Source organism: Pleurodeles waltl, chromosome 6 (genome assembly GCF_031143425.1).
Source record: "Pleurodeles waltl isolate 20211129_DDA chromosome 6, aPleWal1.hap1.20221129, whole genome shotgun sequence".
NCBI classification, from domain to species: Eukaryota; Metazoa; Chordata; class Amphibia; order Caudata; family Salamandridae; genus Pleurodeles; species Pleurodeles waltl.
In genome coordinates this window covers 361,138,412-361,159,161 of record NC_090445.1, presented here as the reverse complement: position 1 = coordinate 361,159,161, position 20,750 = coordinate 361,138,412, and positions in this window count along the sequence as shown.

Below are 20,750 nucleotides of genomic sequence, written 5' to 3'. Positions count from 1 at the left end.
GTAAAAAGAACAAACATGTCCCCCACTTATTACATTAAACCCACACAGCTAGGCCTCTAGAGGCACAACCATGGTGAGAAGGAATGGCCAGGGAGCAGAAACACTGAAATACATCAACAAAAGAGAGGAATGTGCCCCAATTCTCCTGAAGCATTATAAGCATCATATTCATTCATTCATTCACATGTTCATTACAATAACATAACCCTTAATAAGTGATAACCACTCAGGGAGAATAAGCTTCAAACACAGCCGGGCTATGTTCCAGCTTAACATTATTATTAAAGAACCCAGACAAAAATTCACACTACAGGAATGAGAAAGGGTACTAGGTGTGAGAGAGCACATTTTATTGTGAGTAGCTAATTCTATTCTTATAATAAATTCACCTGATAGTTATTCTAAACCCTCTAATATATTCAAGCCCTTGAACCTAATTGCACAGATAAATGAAGACAACTAGCCATTGGGCGAGCGCGTGTGAGGGAATTAAGGATTCTGTCTTGTAAAAACAGCCAAGTAAAAGAAATGAGATTCTAGAATAATAAAAAAAGCAAGGCTCATTCATACCCAATATTTTACATACAAGATGAGGACTGCGAAAATTAACCACAATGCAACCTCAATGGATATACTTCACTTAAGGTCCTACCCAACTAGCCTATGCTATAATGATCCCATTATGACTTCTTAAATTGCAGTAGTTATTCCTATATAACCAAAACATAACCTTATTGCGGAGTTGTTCCCAAGTTTCTCTATGATGTGCTGGGTTGGGACCTGGAAAGGCGGGCCCTAGGGGATGGACGGGGGGGAGGTTTTAGGAAGAGGTCAACATTTCATAGGAAAAGCTTTTTAGACACACTGGGATGGGTAGATGGAGGGGGTTTGGGAGTGGAGGAAGTGGGTAGTGGATGTAGGAGGTGTACGTTTGCTGACTTTGGGTGAAGGTGCATGGGCTGGAGGCTGTTGTGAGGTGGATGGCTGTTGGGTGGGTGTGTGACTGTGTTTGTGTACTTTGGGAGGAGGGCTCAAAGACACACTGGGAGAGGACACAAGGGATGTGTGAATGGTAGTGGGGGTGGTGAGTGCATGTGAGCGGTGTGTGGTGATGGGCGTGCTGGTGATGGAGGTAGTGGCTGAGGATGTAGTGCATACAGGTGTGAGTGGAGATGAGACAGGGAGGGAGGAGGGAGACGTGGAGGAGGGGGACACAGTGGAGGCAGTGGATGTTGGTATGTCTGCATGGGTATGGTGCTTGTGTGAGTGCCTGTGGGATGTGTGGTGCTTATGTTTGCCTGAGCCACCCTTGTGTGTTGAGGTGTGTGCATGCTGGTCTGATGGTGTGCTTGGGATATGCTGAGGTACAGGGGAATGGGTCTGGGTGGAGGAGGTTGGAGAGGGAGGCTGGACACAGGGACAATGGCTGCCATCAGTGCAGAGGCCAGAGCCTGAAATGCTCGCTGTTGGGCTGCCTCACCAGAATGAATGCCCTCCAGGTATGCATTTGTTTGTTGCAAATGCCTCTCTACACCCTGGATGGCATTCAGAATGGTAGACTGCCCAACAGTGAGGGATCTCAGGAGGTCAATAGCCTCCTCACTGAGGGTACCAGGGCTGACTGGGGCAGGGCCTGAGGTTCCTGGGGCGAAGGAGATGCCCACCCTCCTGGGTGAGCGGCCACGGGATACACGCTGAGGGGCTGCTGAGAGGGCTGTGATGGTAGGGGGATTGGCGGCTGTACCTGTAGATGCGGTGGGCACAGAGGGGCCCGTCACCACAAGGGAGCTCCCATCAGAGGAGGAGTCGGTGTCACTGGTCTCTGCTCCTGTCCTCGCCGTGGAGCTCCCCTCGCCCTCCGTCCCACTGGTGACTTCAGACTCCGTTGTCTCGCCCTCCAGGGCCATGTGGGATGCAGCTCCCTCCTGCTCCGGTGCCACTGCTCCTCCGCCTGATGATGCTAATGCACACAAGAACAGGGAGACCACAAAAAGGGGGGGGAGAAAGAAGAAAGGCATGTTCAGTGCATGCAATACTGCTACCGTTGGCGGACACTACAGACTCATCAGCCCTTTGCACTGCGCCATGCACTTAGAGTTCCCTAATTAATCACAGGGACATGGGGTACAAGGCCTATGCCCGATTGCTGCACACATGGAAGTCACAGGAGCCTGACATGGTGTAGATGGCTCTTACCACTGGTGGGGTTGGGGTGCCACATAGCCTGCCTCACAAAGGGTCCTTGCCTACAAAGCTCGCCCTGGCCTAGGGTAACCCACTGCCCACCTCCTCCTCCCAGACACCTCCTAATGTGCGCAGAGTCAGATGGATGTGACTGTACTCAACCCCTTGTGGCTGCTGTTATGCCCTCAAGCGCCCATACAACTCCAGATACGCCACCACCAGGATCCGGAACATCAGGGGGGTCATGGTGTGACGGGCACCCCTCCCACATTGGGAGGCCATCCCCAGCTGGGCCTCTGCCGTCTGCTTGGTCCAGCTGCGAATGTCCTCCCATCTTTTCCAGCAGTGGGTGCTCTGTCTGTGGTGGACCCCCAGGGTCTAGACGTCGTTGGCAATGGCACGCCAAATATCCTTCTTCTGGTGTGCGCTGACCTAGAGGAATAGTACAGAGAAAAAGGATGATCTTTAACCGTCTGGACCGTCACAGTCATTGGCCCACATTCCCAACCTTGCCCTGACGCACATACACTCACCATCCGCTCATGCAGGCCTCAGTTCCATCCACACCACTACAAACAGGCATTGCCCATGCAGCATGCTCACAGTGTACTCACCTGTTTGTCTGGAGGACCGTAGAGTAGCGTGTACTGGGGGAGGACTCCACCCACTAACTTCTCCAACTCCTTCGAAGTGTCCCCAGACACATGAGCCATCGTTGTTTCGATACTGAGGTCACAGCAGCACTTGCAGTGTAAGTCCTCTCCTGTCGAAGGTCAGGTATCAAGTGAGTGAACAGAGAGAAAATGGCAGTCACATTTGCAGCGGTGCGTACCGTCACCACCGGCGTACATCGTCATTGGCTCCTGGGACCCATAGGGCCCAATGTTAACCAATGCAGGATTGCGCCGTGGTCTTCGACCTCCTACTGCAACAGTGTACAATGCCAGCGCAGTTACCTCAAATCCGCTTGTCCCACGTTACAGGTCAGGCAGCTGCCATTTCAGGGGGCCACATGGCATTATTTTTAAATGCGTCACACATATCTAGGCCTTGCATACACACAGTGACAGGCACATAGCGGATTGACAAATGTGTGCAATAAATTCTTTACTACCTCAGTGTTGGCTGACTCTGTGCTCGCTGTTTTCGTCCATAGGGCACGTCCGCTGGGGCACGTGAGGAGATGGCGGCCTCCTCCAGTGTACAGACCACTGGTGGACCTGTCGACAATGGAAGAGAGACACATAATAGTCACTTACAGACTTGATCATGCCACAATCCAGGAACTGTGTGCCCAGTTGGAGCCAGACCTGATGTCAGCTATCCACCATCCCACAGGAATCCCCTCTCCAGTGCAGGTCATGTCAGTACTCCATTTCCTGGCAAGTGTGTCTTTTCAACCAACAGTGGCCATTGCATCAGGGATTTCCCAGCCTATGTTCTCAAAGGTGTTGTCCAGAGTGTTGTCTGCCCTGATGAAACACATGCGCAGCTACATCGTTTTCCCTCAGGTGGAGGATTTGCCCACAGTGAAAGGTGACTTCTATGCCCTAGGACATATCCCCAACATCATAGGTGCCATTGATGGGACACATGTGACATTGGTAGCCCCCGCAGGCGTGAACAGGTGTACAGAAACAGGAAGAGCTATCATTCAATGAATGTGCAGATGGTGTGTTCGGCCGACCAGTACATCTCCCATGTGAACGCCAAGTTTCCAGGCTCAGAGCATGATGCTTACATTTTGAGGAATAGCAGCATCCCTTATGTGATGGGACAACTCCAGAGGCACTGTGTGTAGGAAAGTACCATCTTGCCTGGCATGTTACCCCCATATTTCACTGTATATATGTTGTTTTAGTTGTATGTGTCACTGGGACCCTGCCAGCCAGGGCCCCAGTGCTCATAAGTGTGCCCTGTATGTGTTACCTGTGTTATGACTAACTGTCTCACTGAGGCTCTGCTATCCAGAACCTCAGTGGTTATGCTCTCTCATTTCTTTCCAAATTGTCACTAACAGGCTAGTGACCAATTTCACCAATTTACATTGGCATACTGGAACACCCTTATAATTCCCTAGTATATGGTACTGAGGTACCCAGGGTATTGGGGTTCCAGGAGATCCCTATGGGCTGCAGCATTTTTTGTGCCACCCATAGGGAGATCTGACAATTCTTACACAGGCCTGCCAGTGCAGCCTGAGTGAAATAACGTCCACGTTATTTCACAGCCATTTACCACTGCACTTAAGTAACTTATAAGTCACCTATATGTCTAACCTTTACCTGGTAAAGGTCGGTTGCTAAGTTACTTAGTGTGTGGGCACCCTGGCACTAGCCAAGGTGCTCACACATTGTTCAGGGCAAATTCGCCGGACTTTGTGAGTGCGGGGACACCATTACACGCGTGCACTATACATATGTCACGACATATGTATAGCGTCATAATGGTAACTCCGAACATGGCCATGTAACATGTCTAGGATCATGGAATTGTCACCCCAATGCCATTCTGGCATTGGGGAGACAATTCCATGATCCCCCGAGTCTCTAGCTCAGACCCGGGTACTGCCAAACTACCTTTCCCGGGGTTTCACTGCAGCTGCTGCTGCTGCCAACCCCTCAGACAGGTTTCTGCCCTCCTGGGGTCCAGCCAGGCCTGGCCCAGGAAGGTAGAACAAAGGACTTCCTCAGAGAGAGGGTGTTACACCCTCTCCCTTTGGAAAAAGGTGTCAGGGCTGGGGAGGAGTAGCCTCCCCCATCCTCTGGAAATGCTTTGATGGGCACAGATGGTGCCCATCTCTGCATAAGCCAGTCTGCACCGGTTCAGGGATCCCTCAGCCCTGCTCTGGTGCGAAACTGGACAAAGGAAAGGGGAGTGACAACTCCCCTGACCTGCACCTCCCCTGGGAGGTGCCCAGAGCTCCTCCAGTGTGCTCCAGACCTCTGCCATCTTGGAAACAGAGGTGCTGCTAGCACACTGGACTGCTCTGAGTGGCCAGTGCCAGCAGGTGACGTCAGAGACTCCTTCTGATATGATCCTTCAGGTGTTGCTAGCCTATCCTCTCTCCTAAGTAGCCAAACCTCCTTTTCTGGCTATTTAGGGTCTCTGCTTGGGGAATTCCTTAGATAACGAATGCAAGAGCTCATCAGAGTTCCTCTGCATCTCTCTCTTCCCCTTCTGCCATGGAATCGACTGCTGACCACGCTGGAAGCCTGCAAAACTGCAACAAAGTAGCAAAGACGACTACTGCGACCTTGTAACGCTGATCCTGCCGCCTTCTCGACTGTTTTCCTGGTGGTGCATGCTGTGGGGGTAGTCTGCCTCCTCTCTGCACTAGAAGCTCTGAAGAAATCTCCCGTGGGTCGACAGACTCTTCCCCCTGCAACCGCAGGCACCAAAGAACTGCATCACCGGTCCTCTGGGTCTCCTCTCAGCATGACGAGCGTGGTCCCTTGAACTCAGGAACCCTGTCCAAGAGACTCCCACAGTCCAGTGACGCTTCAGTCCAAGTTTGGTGGAGGTAATTCCTTGCCTCCCCATGCTAGACTGCATTGCTGGGAACCGCGTGTTTTGCAGATACTCTGGCTCCTGTGCACTCTCCGAGGATTTCCTTCATGCACAGCCAAGCCTGGGTCCCTGGCACTCTAACCTGCATTGCACAACCTCCTGATTTGTCCTCCGGCGGCGTGGGACTCTCTGGTGCAACTTCGGGTGAGCACTGATTCACTCCACTTTGTAGTGCCTGTTCCGGCACTTCTGCGGGTGCTGCTTGCTCTTGAGTGGGCTCCCTGTCTTGCTGGACGCCCCCTCTGTCTCCTCACACAATTGGCGACATCCTGGTCCCTCCTGGGCCACAGCAGCATCCAAAAACCCTAACCACGACCATTGCAGCTAGCAAGGCTTGTTTATGGTCTTTCTGCGGGAAAACACTTCTGCACGACTCTTCACGACGTGAGACATCCATCCTCCAAAGGGGAAGTTTCTAGCCCTTGTCGTTCTTGCAGAATCTATAGCTTCTACCATCCGGTGGCAGCTTCTGTGCACCCACAGCTGGCATTTCCTAGGTATCTGCCCACTCCTGACTTGATCGTGACTTTTGGACTTGGTCCCCTTGTTTCACAGGTACTCTCGTCTGGAAGTCCATCGTTGTTGCATTGCTGGTGTTGGTCGTTCCTGCAGAATTCCCCTATCATGACTTCTGTGCTCTTTGGGGAACTTAGGTGCACTTTGCACCCACTTTTCAGGGTCTTGGGGTGGGCTATTTTTCTAACCCTCACTGTTTTCTTACAGTCCCAGCGACCCTCTACAAGGTCACATAGGTTTGGGGTCCATTCCTGGTTCGCATTCAACTTCTAGAGTATATGGTTTGTGTTGCCCCTATCCCTATGTGCCCCCATTGCATTCTATTGTGACTATACATTGTTTGCACTGTTTTCTATTGCTATTACTGCATATTTTGGTATTGTGTACATATATCTTGTGTATATTTGCTATCCTCATACTGAGGGTACTCACTGAGATACTTTGCCATATTGTCATAAAAATAAAGTACCTTTATTTTTAGTATATCTGTGTATTGTGTTTTCTTATGATATTGTGCATATGACACTAGTGGTACTGTAGGAGCTTCACTCGTCTCCTAGTTCAGCCTAAGCTGCTCTGCTAAGCTACCTTTTCTATCAGCCTAAGCTGCTAGACACCCCTCTACACTAATAAGGGATACCTGGGCCTGGTGTAAGGTGTAAGTACCCCTTGGTACTCACTACAAGCCAGTCCAGCCTCCTACACTGTGTGTGGCTAATAGATGAGGACAAGGACCCTATACCCTGTGAATAGTTGTATGGGGTTGTCCCTAAGGGTTAGTGTGTGTCTAACAGTTTTCCCTCAACATTTGCAGGTGACTCTGGGTACCCCAACCTGTCATGGCTACTGACCCCAGTGAGAAATCCCAGGACAATGGCAGAGGAACGCTACAATGAGGCACATGGGCGAACTAGGAGAGTGATCGAATGGACCTTCGGCCTCCTGAAGGCCAGGTTCCCGTGCCTCCCTATGACAGTTGGTTCCCTCTACTACTCACCAAAGAATGTGTGCCAGATCATTGTGGTCTGCTGTATGCTGCACAACCTGGCTTTGCGACGACAGGTGCCTTTGCTGCAGGAGGATGGTCCAGAAGGAGGTCTTGTGGCAGCTGTGGAGCCTGTGGACAGTGAAGAAGAGGAGGCAGAAGAAGAGGATATTGACAACAGAAACAACGTGATCCAGCAATACTTCCAGTGAGACACAGCTAAGAATACATCACAGCCTCCTACATCTCATACAATTGTTAGACCTATCATATGTCTGTCACTTTCACCCAGTGCATGGACCCAGACCTGTCACTTTGCCTTTCCATTTCACAGATGTGGGTCCCACTGTGTGACCTCTGCTATGTTACCTCATGGACTAGAGCTGTGTGACATAGGTATGTCGACAATACAATGGACATTGCTATTTTCGTTAGTTATAGCAAATACACATTTGTGAAAGCACAGACTGACTCCAGATTGTTTTGCGATTCAATGGTGTTTATTTAAGTGCAAATTAGTGGAGGTGGTTGGAAAATGGTCAGGGGTGATGGTGGAGGAATGTCCATGGCAGAGTCCAGTTATTAGTCTCACAGATGCATTGTCCAAAGGGGCATAGGAAGTGGAGCTAGGGCATTTGATGGATGGACAGGGTGACGAAGTGGGACAGGATGACATTCAGGGTGGTCTCATTTCTTGTTGGGTATCTTGGCATTGTTCTCTGTCTTTGCCTTGGATCTCAGGGACCGTTTGCGGGGTGGTTCTCCATCTGCAGAGGGTGGGGTGCTGGTGTCATGGTCCTGTGGCTGTGCTTCCTGTCCACTAGCGCCAGCGGAGGTGGTAGGCAGTTCATCATCGAGGTTAGTGTCAGCGGCCCCTTGTTGTGCCACAGTGTCAATCCTGGTGTTCAAAAGGTCCTTCAGCACCCCTACAATGGTGACCAGGCTGGTGTTAATGGACTTCAAGTCTTCCCTGATTCCCAAATACAGTTCCTCCTGCAGCCTCTGGGTCTCCTGAAACTTGGCCAGTAACGTTGCCATCATCTCCTGGGAATGATGGTACGCTCCCATGATGTTGGAGAGGGCCTCGTGGAGAGTGGGTTCCCTGGGCCTGTCCTCCCCCGTCGCACAACAGTCCTCCCAGTTCCCTGGTTTTCCTGTTCCTCTGTCCCCTGACCCGTGTGCCCACTGCCACTGCCCCCCTGGTCCCTCATGTTCTTGGGTTGGTGGGTTTGCCTGGGTTCCCTGTAGTGGTGGACACACTGCTGCTTGACGTGTCCTGGAGACAGAGGTATGGGCCCGCTGGGTGGTTGCTGTGCTGATGTTTCCTGAGGGGGGAGGCTCTGTGTTGGCATGTGCAAGTGTGTGGGGAACCGACTGTCCCGAGGTCCCAAATGGGCCGGGCTGGTCATCTAGATCCGTTTGAACAGAGCTGCTGTCATCACTGTGGGCCTCTTCTGTGGGGGTGTGGACATGTCTGGAACCTCCTGCCCGGTGACGTTGGGTAGGGGTGCTGTAGGGGTGTAAAGGCATGATTATTGCATCTGTGTGTGCCATCGTGTGAAATGGGTGGGTGACCCTGTACCCCAGTGCTTACATTCTTGTCTAGGACCTTGTATGATATTTGGTTTGGAGTACTGTGTGGGTATCTGTAGTGAACATGCTTAGGTGATGGGTGTCCATGCTTTGGTGTTGCATGCAGCGCTTGGTGTTGGGATGGGTGGTTTGTGATAGTGGGACATATGTGAGGTGTTGGAGTGATGGGGTGAGGGCGAGGGTGGGGGTATGTGATAGCATGCGGGTAGGGTGGGGGATGTAATAGTTAAGATTTGACTTACCAGAGTCCATTCCTCCTGCTACTCCTGCGAGGCCCTCAGGATGCAGTATAGCCAACACCTGCTCCTCCCATGTTGTTAGTTGTGGGGGAGGAAGATGGGGGTCTGCCGCCAGTCCTCTGAACTTCAATCTGGTGTCTTGAGACTACGGAACGAACCTTCCTCCGTAGGTCGTTCCACCTCTTCCTGATGTCATCTCATGTTCTTGGATGCTGTCCCACTGTGTTGACCCTGTCTCCGATTCTGCACCATAGCTCCATCTTCTTAGCAATGGAGCTGTGCTGCACCTGTGATCCGAATAGCTGTGGCTCTACCCCGATGATTTCCTCCACCATGACCCTGAGCTCCAACCTCTGAGAACCTGGGGTGTCTTTGCGGTGCCATGGTGTGGTGTGGGTGATGTGTGAGGTGGTGTGTGTTGTGATGCGTGAGGGGATGTGTTTGTGTGTGTTGTGTGAGGTGCGTGGATGTTGTGTGAGTGATGGTGTTGTGTGCCTGTGGATGCTAGTTTGTTGATGGCGGTGTCTCTCTCTCTGCTTCGCTCTCAATTTTTGTCATAGGGGTTTGTGGGTGATGTGGGTGTATGTTTTATATTGTATTGAGTGTGTGGGTGTGGTGTGTGTATGTGTATCAGGTGTGTGTATTTCGATTTGTCCAAAGTGGTTGTGTTTTGTAAATGTGTGTGTATTTAGAGCGCAGCGGTGTGTACCACCAATGGAATACGGCGGTTGAAAGTGCGCCTTGTGTATTAGTGGGTCGTGATAGTGTGGGCGTAATCTTGTTGGCGTGACGGTGTCGGTTTTGTTATCGCCAGTTTATCACTGACCTTTGGTGTGGCGGACTTGTGTGGGTGTCTAGATTGTGGCGGATTCCGGCCTGTGGGTCATAATAGCTGTAGCGGATTTCCTTGGCCGCAGCGGTGTGTTGGCGGTCTTCTGCACGGCGGTAAGCGTCATTTACCGCCAATGTTGTAATGAGGGCCATAGTAATGTGTTTTATATGTCCTGACAGTGAAATATTGCTAAATTCGTTTTTCACTGTTGCAAGGCCTGCCACTCTCATAGGTTAACATGGGGGCTACCTTTAAATCTGATTGACGTGTAGATTCCATTTGGGAGCGGATTGACATGTGGAGTTGGGGCTCTCAGAGCTCACAATTTAAAAATACATCTTTTAGTAAAGTTGATTTTGAGATTGTGTGTTTGAAAATGACACTTTTAGAAAGTGAGCATTTTCTTGCTTAAACCATTTCTGTGACTCTGCCTGTTTGTGGATTTCCTGTCTGGGTCAGTTTGACAGTTGGGCTGGTTGCACCTCACACTAGAGAGTGACACAAATGGAGCTAGGGTGTAGTCTGCATTTCCTGATTAGCCATCTGTGCTAGGAGGGAGGGGAGGAGTGGTCACTTACACCTGAAAGGGCTGTGCCTGTCCTCACATAGTGCAGTCTCCGACCCCCTAGTGAGTGTCTGGGGCCTGGTCTGGGCAGGGCAGGATTTCACATTAAAAAGAGACTTTACTTTGAAGTAGGCCTACTTCAAAGGAGAAATTGGGTATAAGAAGGGCACCCAAAACCACAGACTTTAGATCACTTCTGGACATCAAGAGGAACTTCTGCCTGGAGAAGAGCTGAAGAGCTGAGGAGAAGTGCTGCCCGGCCTGTGACTGTGCTTTGTGGAGCTATCCTGCAGTTGCTGCTTCTGCCAGAGTAAGAGGGCAAAGACTGGAATTTGTGTGCCTTCCATCTTGTGAAGAAATCTCCAAGGGCTTGATTTAGAGCTTGCCTCCTGTTGTTTGAAGTCTCAGGGACAGCAAAGACTTCTCTAAGCCAGCACCTGGAGTCTCTGGAGAGACTCTTGCTCTGACAAGTCATGCCCTATCCAGTCCCTGGGCCCTTGAAAGGAAGGCTGGTGGAAATCCAAGGAAATCGGCTGTGGACGACTTCGGACCGATGCCGCTGCTGAATCCCGTGACGCCGCCTGCAACCGACTCCCTGATCTTCGCTGGAACACGACGACCTGCGCAGGCCCAATGCCGTTGCAGCCCCGCTGAAGTCCGCGACTCCCTGGTAGTCGCCACACCACGTCGTGACCGACGCCGCTCGAAGTGCGTGGATTCAACATTTCGCACAGACGCCGCGATCCCCGACTTCGTGCATCAACTTGTTTTCACTCTTCACCAAAGGTACTGTACTTGGGGTCTACGCGACTCCGTGTCCGGCGCCGCTGGTGTCGGCTTGTTGGGAATGACTCCGTCACTACGCCATTTTAACACCTCATCGAAGCATTTTGTGTTTCTAAGCGCTATTTTAGAGTTTAATCTTTAAAAATTCGTAACTTGACTTGTGTATGTCAGATTTTTGTCGTTTTGGTCTTGTTTTGTTTAGATGAATATTTCCTATTTTTCTAAACTGGTGTTGTGTCATTTTGTAGTGTTTTCATTCAGTTACTGTGTGTGTTGGTACAAATACTTTACACCTAGCACTCTGAAGTTAAGCCTGCTGCTCTGCCAAGCTACCAAGGGGGTAGGCAGGGGTTAGCTGAGGGTGATTATCTTTTACTCTGACTAGAGTGTGGGTCCTTGTTTGAACAGGGGGCAACCTGACTGTCAACCAAAGATCCCATTTCTAACATTGGTGATCAGTGGTTGTGATTTGGACTTGTATTTCTACTTGACATACAGTGATTAAGTGTACACTACTGTTTTGATCTCAGAGCACTACGAGACCACATACTACTTGTTGGTGATCTTTCATTTTTCTCTTTGGGGCTCCTTTTTGTTCTACTTCCATGATTTTGCCGATCTCTTGACTGATTCTTTTTACTTCATTGGAAACTTGTTTTCTGCCATTGGAACTTCACACTTGTTGCCATCATGTCTCAATCTGGAGATGCAACAGCTTGAGCTGTGTTTGAATTAGGGAAACTGAAGAAGTACTCAGTTGCTCAACTGAAACAGTTCTGTGAAGATCTTGCCTGTCCCGTTAAGAGCTCTACCAGGAGGAGGGAGCTGCAAGAGGCAGTGAGGGTCTGGGTGACAGCCAAGGAAGCTGGGGGGCACACAGAAAATATGGATGTGAAAGTGCAGAGTCTACATTGTGGTGTAGTAGAGGTACCTATTACACCTGGGGGAGGGTCTCCAAGAGTGGTAGCAGTAGGTCCTCTAAGGGTCTGACTCCTAAAGATGTGCAGGATAGACAGGCAGAAAGGGCTTGCCGGTTGGAGGCAGAAAAGTTGAGGATGCAAAGGGAGTTCGACGAGTGGATAAGGGACTTAGAGATAGAAACTATGATTTTGGCTTATGAGCTAAAACTGGAAGAGCTGGAAGTCAGGAAGACTGAGTCCAGCTGGATTGGTGGCAGCAACAATTTTATGTCCAGTGCTGCTGAAGAAGTGCACATGCCCAGAGATGTGACACCATACTTGAAGGAGGGAGTTAACAGACGCCAGGAGGTTCAAGGGTATGAGGTAGCTCCAGTGATGCACAGGGTCCCTGAGGTGGATTGGGGAACTGGCATGGGGAGTCATATTCCTACTGGTGGGAGAGACACTCTACTGACTCTAGATGAGAGTGACAGGGAGAGGGGTTCACCCAAGGTAGACGTCCTGGTTATGGAGTGTGAAGACATCCCAGAAGAGTGTGGGTTGAGTGTCAGGGACAGTCAGGAACTGTCTCACAAGTCTCAGGAGGGAGATGTGGGGTGCTTTTTCAAAGCAGAGTCACTGGATGGTTGGGTGAAGGGTACTTTGGTTAATTCATGTTAGGGGTGAGTGATGTAATTGCTGGAGAGCATATGTCTAGTCCTTATTTTCCAGAGCTACGCCAACACCAGGTGGAGTGTGAGTTCTCTGACCCGAGGGAGCTTACAATGGAGGAAGACTTCTGATTGAGTGCCAGAGAGTATGAGAGGCATTTGGGGGTGCTCCTGAGAGGAGTGGTCTAGGTAGTTCCCAAACAGGTGAGGTAGGGAAGGAGTGTAGTGTCCCAGGTAGGTCCCAGTGTAGTGGGACGGGTGAGGGACCCCATGTTCAGTCTCAGAGGAGAGGGAATGGGGATGGGTTGAGGCCCAAGGTTCCCGAGATCCAGTCCCGGGTCCTGGAGGTTTCCATGAGGGAACACCATGATGGGAGCCTAGCCTGTACCATAGGGCCTTCTGTTGAGGGAGACCCCACAGTGTCAGGAGAACTTGGGGGGTAGCCAGCGTCCCACTAGTTCTGGTGTCTGGCAGTACCACTCCTAGTGAGGGGGTGTAGAAGTCCAGACAGAGGGTTGAGAGGGGGTTGCAGACCCAGGAGAACCTGGAGGGTCGGGGTCAGCTCTGAGAGCAGAGCCCCCCAGGAATGACCTTGGTGAGACCATATCTGGGTTGGGGGGAATCCAGACTCTGTCAGGTGGGCAGAGGTCAGGAGACCTGCACCAGCCAGACTCTTGTGTGGCCTTTGGGGATGGTGTGTCCCTTGAGGGGGGTAAGTGTGCCCCCATAGAAGTCCTGGTGTGCCAGGCAATGGTTCAACCGCAGGGTGGTGACTCTGGGTTGGATGACCAGGTTCCAAGAGTAAACTCTGACCTGGTATGCCCCCCAGGAAGTCCTGGGTTGCCAGGAGGTGGTCCAGTTTATGGGTACAGACCCTGGACTGGAGGATCAGGTGCAGGAGGTAAACCCTGACCTGAAGGGGTGGGCGGTTTGCCCAATCCACCCCCTGGTGTGATTTCAGGGGGTACTCTCCCTGAGGGGGGGTGCAGAACCCTGAGAGTAGGGGCAGGGGAGAGAGAAACTCACCCCTGGCCCCAGTGAAATCTAAGGGTAGAGACCCTGGATTGGAAGGCCAGGTTCAGGGTGTCCCCCTGACCTGGAGGAAGGGGCTACTGCAAACAGTGCCCCTACCATGTTGTCTTCTTGGGGGGCCACTACTTGTTGGGGAGTGCAGGACCTCAGAAGGGAGGGCAAGGGGAGGAAAGCCTCACACCTGGCTTTAATCCAACCTGAAGGTACAGACCCCAGGTTGGATGACCAGTTGCAGGTTAACATCCCTGCACCAGTGGGAGAATTGTGCAGGACTGCTTCTACAAGCCCCCTGACAATTTTGGACTCTGGGGGTGCCCCTCCTGCAGGTAGGGTACACAGACCCTGATGGGAGGACCAGGGTCAGGTTGTTATCCCTGACCTGGTGGAAGGGAGAGTGGTCAAAGTGTGGCAAGCACCTGGGGCTACCCCCCCACCCACTCTCCAAAGTCACAGTGGCTGGAGAGACCTGAGGTCGGGCTCTCATCCCTGACAGTTGTCAGGGGTCACTGTGGCTTGCTGTCCTGGTGGACAGAGTTGCCCCTGGTGGGGAGACGGGAGTCACACCCAGGGGGTGGAGTGGCCAACACCGCTGTGTTGGCCCTGGTGGGGCAATCTGCCCATTGGGATACATCTGTGAGCAAAGAAAAGTTAGGTGTTGCACAGATGGTACCCCCCATGGGTTAGCTTAATGGGCCCTGAGAGTATAGACAGAGGGATCCAACTGGAGTCAGGAAGGCCTAGACCTGGAACATGTCCCAGCTGTTGTGGGCCTGGGTCCTTGTTTTATCGCCCCAATCAGGGAAGTACAACAAGGTATTGATTGTTCTCCCCTGGCTTTAGGCTGGTAGGGGGTTGTGTTGGACTTTGTTGCTTATGCAGGGTGATCCCCAATCTTTTTGCCTCCTGCCTCCTATTTTATCTGACCTGTTGCTGTTGGCTTTTGAACTCTAAGCACTTTACCACTGCTAACCAGTGGTAAAGTGCATATGCTCTCTGTGTAAATTGTATGTAATTGGTTTGCCCATGATATGCATATTTGATTTACTAGTAAGCTCCTAGTAAAGTGCACTAGAGGTACCATGGCCTGTAAATCAAATGCTACTAGTGGGCCTGCAGCACTGGTTTTGCCACCTACATAAGTAGCTCTGTAATCATGTCTCAGACCTGTCACAGCAGTGTCGGTGTGTGCAGTTTTATCTGTAAATTCGACTTGGCAAGTGTAACCACTTGCCAGGCCCAAACCTTCTCTTTTCCTACATATAAGGCACCCCTAAGGTAGGCCCTAGGTAGCCCCAAAGGGAGGATGCAGGGTATGGTTAAGGTAGGACATATAGTAATGTGTTTTATATGTCCTGACAGTGAAATATTGCTAAATGCGTTTTTCACTGTTGCAAGGCCTGTCCCTCTCATAGGTTAACATGGGGGCTTCCTTTAAATCTGATTAAAGTGTAGTTTCCATTTGGGAGCGGATGGACGTGTGGAATTTGGGGTCTCTGAGCTCACAATTTAAAAATACACCTTTTAGTAAAGTTGATTTTAAGATTGTGCATTTGAAAATGCCACTTTTAGAAAGTGAGCATTTTCTTGCTTATACCATTTCTGTGACTGCCTGTTTGTGGATTTCCTGTTTGGGTCAGTTTGACAGTTGGGCTGGTTGCACCTCACACTAGACAGTGACACAAAAGGAGCTGGGGTGTAGTCTGCATCTTATGATGGGCCATCTATGCTAGGTGGGAGAAGAGGAGTGGTCACTGACACCTGAAAGGGCTGTGCCTGTCCTCACACAATGCAGTCTCCGACCCCCTGGTGAGTGTCTGGGGCCTGGGCAGGGCAGGATTTCACATTCAAAAGAGACTTTACTTTGAAGTAGGCCTACTTCAAAGGAGAAATTGGGTATAAGAAAGGCACCCAAAACCACAGACTTTAGATCACTTCTGGACATCAAGAGGAAGGGGCTGAGAAGAGCTGAAGAGTCGAGGAGAAGTGCTACCCTATCTGTGACTGTGCTTTGTGGAGCTATCCTGCAGTTGCTACTTCTGCCAGAGTAAGAGGGCAAAGACTGGACTTTGTGTGCCTTCCATCTTGTGAAGAAATCTCCAAGGGCTTGATTTAGAGCTTGCCTCCTGTTGTTTGAAGTCTCAGGGACAGCAAAGACTACTCTCTGCCAGCACCTGGAGTCTCTGGAGAGACTCCTGCTCTGACAAGTGGTGCCCTATCCAGTCCCTGGGCCCTTGAAGGGAAGGCTGGTGGAAATCCAAGGAAATAGACTTCGGACGACTTCGGACCGCCGCCGCTGCTGAATCAGGTGATGCCGCCTACAACCGACTCCGTGATCTTAGCTGGAATACGATGACCTTCGCAGACCTGATGCAGCTGCAGCCCCACTGAAGTACGCAACTCTGTGGAAGTCTCTGCACCACGTCGTGATCGATGCCACTCGAAGTGCGTGGATTCAATGTTTCACACAGACGGCGTGATCCCGACGTCGCGCATCGACTTGTTTTCACTCGTCACAAAAGGTACTGTACTTGGGGGTCTACAGGACTCCGTGTACGGCGCCGCTGGTGTCGGCTTGTTGGAAGTGACTCCGTCACGACGCCATTTTAAAACCTCATTGAAGCATTTTGTGTTTCTAATTGCTATTTTTTAGTTTAATCTTTAGAAATTCACAACTTGGCTTGTGTATGTCTGATTTTTGTTGTTTTGGTCTTGTTTTGTTTAGATAAATATTTCCTATGGTTCCGAACTGGTGTTGTGTCATTTTGTAGTGTTTTCATTAAGTTACTGTGTGTGTTGGTACAAATACTTTACACCTAGCACTCTGAAGTTAAGCCTACTGCTCTGCCAAGCTATCAAGGGGGTAAGCAGGGGTTAGCTGAGGGTGATTCTCTTTTACCCTGACTAGAGTGTGGGTCCTTGCTTGAACAGGGGGTAACCTGACTGTCAACCAAAGACCCCATTTCTAACAGCGGCCGGACCGCAAAAGGCCTGTAACTGGGAGGAAACAAAATGGAGCCGCTCACATTCAGACTCCTTATTCGTAATACAGTTAAACCAACATGGCCGTTGATCAGAGTACATGAGTGTGTGTTACCTGCCCCTTTGTTGTTAGAATCCGTCACCTCAACAGGGCTAATGTTTAAAATGGGACCATCTTCATCACTTGGGCCATTACTCAAGGAAAGGTGGTATTCAGAAAAAGCAATCTCAGTAGAAATCCCTACTGGTCTTTCGAGTCTACTGTTAATTGTAGTTTTAGGGCGGACCACATTATCAGTAACAGAAAATGCAGTAGTGCCTACATTTTTCCTTTTGCACATAATTACAGCAAACAGTTAAACAAATGAACAAAACCAGCCACTTACCTTCCTCCAAAGACCCCACACATCAGCCAGCAAGATTAATGATCGAAGAGGATAGTTCTGCCCTGGCCTCATCCGGTTGCAGACGGGCGCAAATGGGCCCGTCTTGCCCCAGTCCTTGCCTGGGCGCACACCTGCATGCGACTCACACTACAGCAACAATTTTACATTGTTATAGTGCCAGTCACAGGGCCCCTCCCCAGCAGGTCGAGAGAGGGCAAAGCAGGTACACAAAAGCACTCAAACCAGGTGTGTCCTGTACCATAGCAAAAATGTTACGATGTCGCAGCACCAGTCACAAGGCCCCTCCTCAACTGCACAGCACAGCCTGCTGGGGGACATAGTCCCACCCCAGCAGGTTGAGAGAGGGCAAGGCAGGTTCACAAAAGCACTCAAAACTGGTGCAGAATATAGTGCTTCATTTGTTAGACCAAATTTCACTACAAAAACAAAGACTCAACTGGTGCAAACAGGGCAGGCAGTAAGCAGCAGATGTCCAAAGCATAAATGCCAGATATCTAACAAGCTCAGCATGCCAGAGCAGTTAATAATAGTAGCCTCCGTAGCATTTGAGGACTTGTAAACATGCATCTGCACAAATATGGCATAACAAACACAAATTATTCTTAAATGCACCTAAGGAGGCACCCGCTACCCTCCTCTCAACTCCTTGAGAGTGGCGAAGCAGTACTCACTGTGAAGCTGGAGCCTGTCTCTTGATAACGTACAAGTGAAGACCAAATGGGTCCAGTAGGTGAAACCTTCACTGAATACACTTGCCAAGCACGATCTCACTGCAAAACTTGAAGTCAGTCAAATTGCTGAGTTGCCATTGCAGCTCCTGCTCCAGTTCTTGTGCTGATGGCCAGTTGGTCAAAACAGGCTGCATGCCACAGACAGCCTGGACAAAGTTGCTGCCTCACCAGACAACAGTCGCCAGTCTTTTCTGAGTACTGTTTTTTATACTTGTGGATGCCTTCTCCAGCTCCACACAAATGGTGTATTAGTCCACCATTGTGGTGCTCTCTCCTGAATAAACTGACCTTTTGTGTCACTTAGAAAAGCATTATTAGGAAATACTTGGACTATTTATACCAGGCTAAGCTTTTTCTTTACAGATATTTACGTATGGTGAAGTAATGCATATATATGTTGGGGCAATACTGATGAATGATGATGGTATCTTTTCTCTCTAGATTTCCTTCCCATCGTTTTCCCTTCCCTTGCGTGATCACCTCAAAATTCCCATCCCTTTCCCTTCCCTCACTTGATCACGTCAAAATTCTGTACTTTTGTAGCATTTGGATTAAGGCTTTTGGGAGGTGGAGCTTAATGACCAATAAACTGATCCAGAGTAATTTGCTGGCTGCCAGAAGCACGTTTGCAGCAATCTTGCCTCTGTTGTAGTGAGCAGAAAACCCTATGACTTATTTAATATATAGATTACCTAAATACTTCTCCGGCTTTTTCATAAACTGGAACCTTGTGGTGACAGATAGTGCATCTTTCCATACTTTATCAACAAGTTGATTTCTCACACTTTATTTCTTGCTACTGCATAGAAGGTGACCCTCAGTCTCATCCTCTATTGCTGTATAACACAGATTGCCATCTAAGGAACACATGATATTAGATTGTGGAAGATCTAATACTTTCTCCAATACTGGAGTTATGGGTGGTGCTCATACATTATATTTGCATTGATTCCAAATCTTGGCTCCATAACATATCATACTATTCACTTTAACATAGCATGAAATAGACTTAAATTTGACATTGATTGATTTCTCTGGTTTGTAATGTGAAGTAAAGAATACCTTGGCCATATTGAGGACTGAATGCTAGGAAGGTATTTTAGGAATGTTTCTTGAGTGCCAAGGAAAGGGAGACACCTACCCATCGCCATGGTGCCAGCCTGCACTTAGATCTACACGTTTTATGTATATATCTTTAAATGGGTCCCTTTTAGGAAGACTAACCCAAAAGGTAAAAAAGAACCTCCTTGGCACACTTATAGTTCTTGATTGAAGTTTAAGAATAAGGCAGAAGGAGGTAAGGAGATAAGCTAGCACCAATCAGTCCCTGACATCAGGAAAGAGAAAAGAGCAAAGCAAAAGTCCAGAAGAAAATACTAAGGGAAAGTAATCTGCAATGGGGCAAAAAGAAGAATGACAAACAGTAGCAAGTGGAGAATTAATGCAACAAAAATTAAACAAATGGGCTCTAATGTTTTCAATACTTGTTAAGTATGATTGAAACAGCAGCTAAGATCACAAGAAAAGATTCAAGTTAATTTTGAATTGGGGATCTAAGACAGAATTTTCTAATCATGCTACATCTTGGAAAGGGAAATTGATAAGTGTTGACCTTGTCTCTTTGTACTAACTCATGACATACACTTAGTATGAAAAAAATAATCGGTTACTCTCCAAGGATGAGTGGCTGTGTTAGGTGTCTTTTTTGTGTGGACCTCATACTGTAATTATTGGTTTGAATGTCTTGTTTTTCAGGTAGTTCTTTTCATTATATAGTTCCACAGCTTTCTGTTGAGCTTGAAAGGTGTTTTGGACTTGGGCTAATAGGTAGGCATGTCTGTCCTACAGTTAGCTGAAAATGGTTGCTTCGTTTGTCACTTATTCAGACTCTGGCCCGGTCTTCTGAATTGGAGTAAAGTTGCAACAAAGTGTTTTAATATTTACTGATACGCAGGTCCTTCCTCCTTTATCAAAAGATTATTTCAGTCTATCTCACAGTACTCCTGAATAAAATACTAATCTCTGGATGCTTTCCATCAGCTTGGAAGGAAGCACATACACTACCACTCTTAAAGAAACCCTCGCTAGATCCCCACGAGGTAAAAGACTACAGGTCAATCTCCCACCTTCCCCTTCTGGCTAAGATTCTACATTGAATCAAGAAATTGTGACCTTTCTGGAAACCACTAACCTGCCTGATCCATTGCAGCATGGGTTTAGACAGAACCGCTCCACAGAATCAGTCCTTATGGAAGCCATGGATGAAATTACAACCAATTTAGTCAATGGTGGCAAGGCGGCATTGATCCTACTTGATCTTTTGAGGATGTTTGAAACAATCACTTTCTTCTGATCAACCGGCTTGCATCAGCATCAAGGGTCTGGCACTAGAATTGCTCAGCTCCTTTTTGTCCAACAGAGAGCAAGTTACCGCTCTGGGAGATTTTACCCCAGAACCCTTCATACACCCTTGCAGAGTCTCCCAAGGATCCTCGCTAAGTACCACCCTTTTCAATGTGTACATCACCCCTCTAATTTGATGTATTAGATTGTGTAGCTTCTCAGTCTTTTCTTACCCGACAACATCCAGATAGTGGTGTCAGTCTTGTCAAACCCTGAAAAAGTAGCCAAACATTTTAATATCTGCATGGGTAACATCATTGACTGGATGGAGAAAAAGTGTTTGGAATTACATTCTGAGACGACCGAGGTGTCGGTTCTTGGCAATGACACCTCTTTTTAGAAAACTGCCTGATGGCCC